The following is an 8,494-nucleotide window of genomic DNA, read 5'->3' on the forward strand; positions in this document are numbered from 1 at the left end:
CATTCCTGGAACACATGCTGCAACATGCTGGTTGCTATTACCCTTTCTCCATCCAGGCCACTCAGACAATGGCAATTTAGACAACTTCAAGCATCACTGAATCTTTTCACTTCTGTTTCCACAGAGCAATGAGACCAGCTCTTCTTCCTCAGCAATACTGTAGTTACAGATAGAAAGAAGGGGTTTCAAGGCACCAACCCTTGGCACCATCTGAAGGGGGTGGCAAACTCACCGTGGGTCTCCAGCCTGGTGCAGTTCAGGGGTTCTAGGTGACTGTGAAGGTAATGGGAGTGAGGCAATGTGCAAGGGCCCTGCTCACCCCTCCATGGCTTTTGCCTGGCAGAATCTACAAGACCTAGGAAGCAACAGGTTTTAGGGGAAGCAATGCCAGAGCCCCAGAAAGAACCAACTAAAAAAGACTTCTGCTACTACAAGATGCAGACTTACTCTTGCAGGAAGGATACATTGGAGAGGAAGAAACCACAAGCTCTGTCAGACTACTGGTTTGGTCTACATCACAGAATTTGATGTGGAGAGGCATCTTATCTGTGTTTCCCCCTTCCCATGAATGCATTGGTTAAAGAGGCAGAAGGAACAGGAATAGGAAGATAAAGTTGCACAGCAAAACTTCAAGTTTGTCAAGATGGTGTGAGGAGCAGTTGAAACAAATAACTTCTCATTAAAACCAAACCAAAATAAAATAACTGGAGGAACAGCTGTCCAATATATCTTTTCCTAAATGAGACAGTTGTAGACAAAGAAAGTGATCATCAAGGTGTGGTAAAAAGCCCCCTGAGTATGCACTGGCTACCAGTCTCAAAACACTGAAAAAAAAATCTTATGTGCAACTGCAATATATACAGTACACACAGACCGTACATATGTATATCATGTGCATACACACACACACATGCCATGCAAACCATGTGCCCTTCCCAGGTTCTCTCAGCTCCTAGAACATGTGGCCAGTGGATTGGTGTGCTCTTGCTAACAGAGACCATGTAACTGAACATTGTGGGACAAGCACCCAGTGAAATGCCTTCTGTTAGAGAGCAGACTGCCCCCTTATTTGCTGAGTGCTCATTTGTAATCTTCTCAAACAAATCACTCAGACAGTACCAGTGACAGACAGAGATCTCCCATCTTTTCCAGATCCTAATGTTAGCTCTTACTGAGACAGGGCCCTCCAAGCCCAGCTGCCTGCCAGGCAATGCTGCAACTTGCCTCCCACTCCAAGAGCTGCCCACCAGCACAGCTGGTCTGGCTGGGGAGGAGGCACATGAGCTGGCACAGACACAGCCCTCCCTGCAGCATCCCTGAGGCCAGACACGTGGACACCAAGGACTGGGGCCAGAGGGGCAAAGCTCATGCCAAAGATGAGACACGACGTCTCTATACAGAAGGGATCCCTCAGATTGAGAGGTTTATTTTTTTCTAAGGAACCATGCAGCAAAACCCAGCTTCTGAATGCTCTCAGAGAAGTCCTGCAGATGACCAATTATATTATGCATGTGAACATATCTTAACTAGCTCATTTCCCATGGAAGAAAAATGCCATCACTTTTTTGCTATTTAGCCAACCCTTCTGCACTACAACTAAGCCCAACGCAACATCTTTTGGAGCACACCATTCATTCCTTAACTATTTTTCACTTAAATAACATGGACTTTGTAAAAGAGTGGAAGAAATGGCAGAACATAGAGTTAAGAGCTGGAACTGAAAAGGAAGGTTGAAGCTGATATAATAAGGTGGCAGGAGCTGAGAAGAAACCTGTTGTATTACAGATAAATTAAGAGAAAGCATAACACTTTTGGAAATGTTTTCTAAGCAAGGCTTTGAAGTTTATAAACTGTTAAGAGCACAACTGCAGTGGAAGAATGATGTGCTGAAAATAAGAAAAGCAAAGCACTGATTAGATTTATTTACTAGTAGGAAAAAAAGCAATGGACAGTGTCCTGTGCAGGGGATGGATTTTTCTTCTGCTGCCTGGAATCAAGGAAGGCTTAATTTATTTCAAGTCTCCAGTTTAGGCACATGTACTTGCTGCTCCTGCCTCCTCCCCACTCTCCCCAAAGGGCTGCAGTGCCCTGCTTTGCTCTTCCTTGCCTTCACCCATAGCAAGGACTTCTCATGCAGCTGAGGAGCTCTGCACTGTCACTACAAGGCATGTAGCCTTTCACAGCTGGCTCCTGAGCAGCAACCTAAAGACAAGTAACAGGGAAAAAAGGAGAAAACACACATCGAAGAACTGGAAAACAAATGCAAAGAGGAAGGAAACGCAGCTGCTGCCTTAAGACTGTTTTTCTCCCACGTCAGTGTAACTAGAGCTGCAGCCCTGTGCTCCCTGGCCGTCTCCAGCCTTTGGTAACACAACCCAGGCATGTAACTCTGCCATTGTTTCTGCCAGGGGACGGCAGAGCGCGGAGCGAGGTCACAAGTTTATGAGGGCGGTGGCTGCGGGGACACGTGGCGGGAGCGTGTCCCGCGCACCGGGAGGTCGGGCTGGGAAAGGGCTGTGATGGGATGTGCCGGGATGGGATGTGCCGGGGTGGGATGTGCCGGGGTGGGATGTGCCGGGATGGGATGTGCCGGGGTGGGATGTGCCGGGATGGGATGTGCCGGGGTGGGATGGGCCGGGATGGGATGTGCCGGGGTGGGATGTGCCGGGGTGGGATGTGCCGGGGTGGGATGTGCCGGGATGGGATGTGCCGGGGTGGGATGTGCCGGGGTGGATGGACTGTGCCGGGACGGGCTGTGCCGGAGCCTGGGACGCCGAGAGACGAGCTGGGGCTGGTGTTGGGAAAGCAGCTGGTGAGAGAGAGGTGGAGGTGGAGGAAGGAATGGAGAGGAAGGAAGGTAATAAGTGGCAGAGGAGCTTTGCGGGCTGGGCTGACAAGAGGCTAGTCTCACACAGGCAGATGTTGCACTTGGCAGGGCTGAGCAGGAGACAAAAAGTCGGTTTGGTCTCCCAGGGCTGGAAAAAGGTTGGTAGCACAAAGATCATCCTACCAACAATATTGCTTAAGTACTTGCTTTCTGTCTGCAATTCTTTTAGAAAGGAAGAGAGGCAGCAGGGTGAGGGGAAGCAGGCAGCATGCTGGGTGCTGTGCCAGGAGTAGGGAGGCACTGCTCTCTGCTGTATTTGTGCCCCACACCACACGGGATCTGTTTAAAAATTAAGAAAAACAACTAGCAGCAGGCCTATGCTACCTGCAGCAACCCAGTGCTACCTGCAGCAACCCACAGGCTGTGACCCCCAGGAGGCATCCCCAGCTGTGTTGCCTGGGACCAGCAGCTGCTGCTGCTGGTCTGGCAACCACACTCTCTCTGCACAAGGAACAGAATCATAAAATCATAGAATATATGGGGTTGAGAGGGACTTTTAAAGGTCATCTAGTTCAGCCCCCCCACCCCCCACCCGCAGTGTGCAGGGACCTTTTTAACTAGATCAGGTTGCTCAGAGTCTCTTCAGGCTTGATCTTGAATGTCTCCAGGGATCTCCACCTCTCTGGATAACCTGTTCCAGTGCTTCACCACCCTTGTAGCAAATGACTTCTTCCTAATATCCAATCTAAATGACTCCTGCTCTAGTTTAAGACCACTGCCTCTTGTCCTACCACTACACACCCTTGTAAACAACCCCTCTCCAACTTTCCATGTAGCCCCTTCAAGTACTGGAAGGCCACTATAAGGTCACCCCACAACCTTCTCTTCTCCAGGCTGAACAACCTCAGGACTCTCAGCCTGTCTTTGCAGGAGAGGTGCTCCCACCCTCTGGTCATCTTTGTGGCAGCAATATATGTGACATAAAAACAATTACACCAATGATCATGATGGTGAGACGAAGACAAGATGCATTTGGGAATGCATGCCCCTTCTCTGTAAAGAGAGAACAGAGAAATGTTCATGTTTTCTTCCTCCCTTGGTTTTTATACTCCCTCACCTCCAAGTGAATGCAGTGCAAGCTAGAACTGGCAGTCCATGACACTGACTTCACCCTTTATGCATTGTTTCTAATATGAGACGCTGACAGAAGAATCAGTCTCCACTATGCTGGAATGAGTTTCAGTCTCATCTTTGGCTTTTTCATTTCCTGTGGTAAGAAGAATTATTTCTTACTAATACCAGAGGAGTAAACAAAAGCAGAATCTCCATTATCTGTATCCAAGAGAATAAAAGGAAGATTAGTGATCAAACTGATTGATCTGAGTGTTATTGTTTCATAGCAAGCAGGCTTCATCAGTGCATAATTGCATTTGCCATGGAAGAACCCCTGTCTCAGCTGAGACTGCTACTGGCTGTGCCAAGTATGGACGTCTATTAAGAGACAAACTTTGTTCCATGAATCATCTATGTGGATAAAACATTTCAAAAAGGCAGGGAACAAGCACATCCCTGAACACCAAGACTAGACAGACCTAATTTCTCAAGAATATTTTTTTTCTGGGTTGGTTGGTTTTGTACAGAAGAAGTTGTAAATTCTTGAGTTTTATCTATGATTGGCATATATAAAAAAGACTTAATCCCTTGAATCCTCTGCTGTCTAATAGCGCATGAGCTTCCCACCCCAGCTACTTCTCAGTAAATGCACTGAAGAGTTGGCCTTCTGCATAGAACCACCTGTGCTGAAGAGACTTGTGTGAACATTGTCTTGTTCACACCATTAACTCTCTGCCAAATGTCACTGAAACCAGAAGGCACACTAAGAGCCACCCAGATAGAGAGCACAATCATGCCAAACCTCATTTCCACAAATTTCAGGTAGAATAGAAAACAGGATGGCAGAAAATAACACAGTTTCTTTGATTGTTTTAAATTTATTTATTTGGCTTACCTGTTTGTTTTCTTATTAACATCCTTATGTGACTTGGTGTTGCATCACTTGTTTTTCTCTTAATGGAAGCTGCTTTTGGCTTAATTACAGCGGCAGCTAGCAGGCTTGCAGTGTTGGAGCTGGAGTGCAAGGACAAGCGTAGCAACTGCCAGCAATGTCACAAAGGAAAACAGCTGAGAGGAGAGATGACAAAAACTTTCTCAGACTCTTTGAGAAATTAATTGTGAAATCCCCAGAGACAGGAACGTGCATCTCACACAGCAGAGAAAACCATCTGGGGTCTTTCACACTTGTAGCATTCATGGTGAGACTTAGGGTAAACTATAGAGATACCACAGTGACTGCATGGTACCTTTTCTTGGCCATTATTTAATATCTAAACCCAAACCCCCATCTGTTTCCTGGCATTTTTACACCAGGAAGGATGTCTTTCTTTTCATGAGACACTTATGAGGTTTTTGCATTGTGAGAATGATTAAATATTTTTCCTGTACCTTTGTAATCACCAGAGGCCTTTAGTTCACAGCTTCCATGACATTAAAGTCTCAGTGATCTTTTGCATACCTCAATTTATCTGCCTGTGAAACAGAACTAAAATATTTGTCTCTGTTTGGAGAGTGAATGTCTTAAAACTGAAAGCGCTTGGAGATTTTTCAAGCAAGCCTTACCAGTGTGAAATGTTAATAAAATAAAAGGAAATGAAATAGAATAAACCAAATCTTCAGCTTCCTTTTGTTGATGTGTGTCCTGGTTTGTGCCAGGATGAAGCCAATTTTCCTTTTACTGATTTTTTTTTCCTTCAGTAAACTTTCTTGTAACTAGCAACAGTGTGTTCTGCTAGGCTGATAAGACAGAGGAATGTTTTTCTAACTACTGAGGCTTCAAGGCTGCACCTGCACTCTGCCGGCTCAGACACTACGGGGAGATCTGTGACCCCCCCGTAGGAGGCTGAGTTAGACAGACAGCAAAATTGGCCAAAGATATTCCATTCCATATATCTACGTAAGCTCAGAGGAAGGTCAGAGATCACAGAAGACAACTTCCTTCCTTTTTCTTCTTCCCTTCTCTTCTGTCCATGGCCGGCGTCCGGGCAGGACTCTGTTCATCCATCACCGTCGACCCTTAGGCTTGAGCTCTCGTGACCCTCATCACTCTGTGCTTTCTCCAGCAGCAGCTCCGGGATTCCTCGGGACTCTTCCCAGTTCAGGGAAGTGCTGCGGGAGTTGCTGGGGGTGGGGGGAGGCGAGAGGCTTTTGCTCATACCTGAACATATTTGTATATAATTGTATATATTTTCTTGTATAATTCATTAGTGTTTTAATTAAAGCTGTGTAGTTTAGTTTTCAATCCAGCCAAGTCTCTCTCTTTTTCTCTCTCTCCTTCCCTACCTGGGTGTGGGGTTGAGGGGATCGAGAGCATTGTTGTCGGACCTGAGTCAAACGGTGACAATGTGGCAAGTTTAAGCATGAAGCATGGGAAGCATTTTACCATACGTAACATAACAATGTGTTTACTAATTTATCCAGTGGGCTAGCTCATGTTCCCACTGAAGAATATCTGAGCCTTAGCTATTATTTAGAACCTTGCATCCACAGATGTCAAAATACATTACAAGTGCTGCAGCGCATTTTGTCAATGCAAAACTTTCATTAACATCGGTGGAAGAAGGATTAAGGCCAATACGTCTCCTTGAAACACTTATTAAGAAATCACCTTGTTTGTTCCATCTCACTGTCTTTCAATCGTGTCATCACAGCATTCACTGCTTGCCCAGAGGCAACGGTTGATGCTTGCTCTGAAGGAGCCAGCCCTCAGAGGCCAGCAGGCGTCTTTGTCAGGACGGAGCACTGGAGGAGTGACTGGCTGTGTGATGCTGCCCGACTCCACCGAATGCAGCCTCCAAAGCCAATAAAAGCACAGACGTCTATTAATCACACAATTGCATTAGTGCCCTCTGAACCAGCACACTCAGCTAGTCCTCCACTGAGCTCTGCTGTACTGAAAAGACCTTCAGCTGGATTATGCTTCGCCAAAAGCATCAGCAGAGTGCAGAGCAGGTACCCTGCTCCCTCCCACATGGGCTCTTGTTAAGGTAACATTGCCACAAAGCATTTGCTGTGATGACAGCATCTGCAAATGCTTGGCCATGAAATAGTTCGGGTTGTATACGTCCTCTTTTAGAACAGTATTCAGTAACCAAAAGCCAGCCCAGTGTCCAGGCTCCAAGGGCAGGTTCACGCTGAGCAGCTAACCCAGAAGCATGCACCTCTCCCCAGAGCATCACTGCTCTGCAACCACTGCGTGCTGCTACTTCTGCTCAGCAGGTGAAAATACCCCCAGTGGGCTCATGGTGTCAGGGTGAGGGCGGCTGGCCCTCCGGCTCTCTGCGGGGAATTCCCACATGGCGTTTTTGCTGCCATCTTCCCCATCCTCTGGATGCAGGACCTGATTTGCTTTAGGTAGATGGGCTCTGCTGGGGTGCGCTGGAGCTGTGAACCACTTCCAAACAGCAGGCTGAGAAGGGAGACCTGTAGGGCCAAAAGGCTGAGGTGTCAGAAATGCAGTTTTCACCCCTGAAGGCAGGTATTTCTTTGTAACCTGACACTGGTGCCTATCTAAACCCGGTATCCAAAGCTCAGTACCCATCTTGAACTTAACACATCTGACCCATCCGTTTCAGAACAGGCAGCAGACTTGCTCTTTTAAAGCACAGACAATACTACATCCATCTTTACAATCTCTAGAAAAAGGGGATGATCACTCCCCATTCTTCCCTCAGCAACACTGTTACTGGTTTGAAATGAAATTACATTTGCATTTTAGCCTGCACTTAGGTCAGCAGCTGTCTGTGCTAGCTATGCCAGGCTATGCCTGCGTGCTGGGTGCAGGATTCATTCTTGTGAGAATTTGAGGCTTGGGCTGTAGCTCAGCAATTTGGAGTTGAGAAGTTCAGCTCAGGTGTGAAGCAAGGAGCCAAACTGAAGGTGCTATGTGGACTTATTGGATGGAGCAAGAATTCCGTTTAACGACAGATTTTTTTCTGTAACATCTCTAGGGAAGGAAGACTGATCTCTTCAGTCTTCCTGTTGTAGGGGTGCCTCATGTCAGTGACAGAAGAATAAGGTTTCATTCAATTCTAAAACTTATTTTACATTGCAGATATTGAAGGTTCATTATAGGAACTACAACACAAGCAGATGTTCTATTGGTCAACTTATTCAAATGTGTGCAGTCCCCATTTCAATGCAATTTCAGCTTAAATTACAATTGAGCTAAAAAAGGTGGTTTATTTCAGTAGCAGGTTTATCTGTTTAATAGATAATCTAACAACTGGGACAAGTGAACATAACTCCAGTGAGAACAGTGCAGTTGATTCTACTCATGTTAGTCAATGTGGCTTTTGAAATATTTTGAACCAATTGGTGTATCCAGGCCTCTGGAGCTCACCAGCTCTTATTAAAAGTTATTAATTTAAAAAAAATAATGCTCAAACGCTGCATCCACACAGAAACACAAATGCAGCCAATTCTGTCCATGCTGTTCCCAGAGTCCAAAGCCTAGTCTGAGAGCTTGCATGATGAAAATGCAAAGCCCACCTTAACAAGAAGCCCAGAGTCTGTAGGAAACATGAAGTCCATGGGCATGGATTGATTTCAGCA

The sequence above is a fragment of the Chaetura pelagica genome, unplaced genomic scaffold, assembly GCF_000747805.2.
Source record: "Chaetura pelagica isolate M959 unplaced genomic scaffold, ChaPel_1.0 scaffold48, whole genome shotgun sequence".
NCBI classification, from domain to species: Eukaryota; Metazoa; Chordata; class Aves; order Apodiformes; family Apodidae; genus Chaetura; species Chaetura pelagica.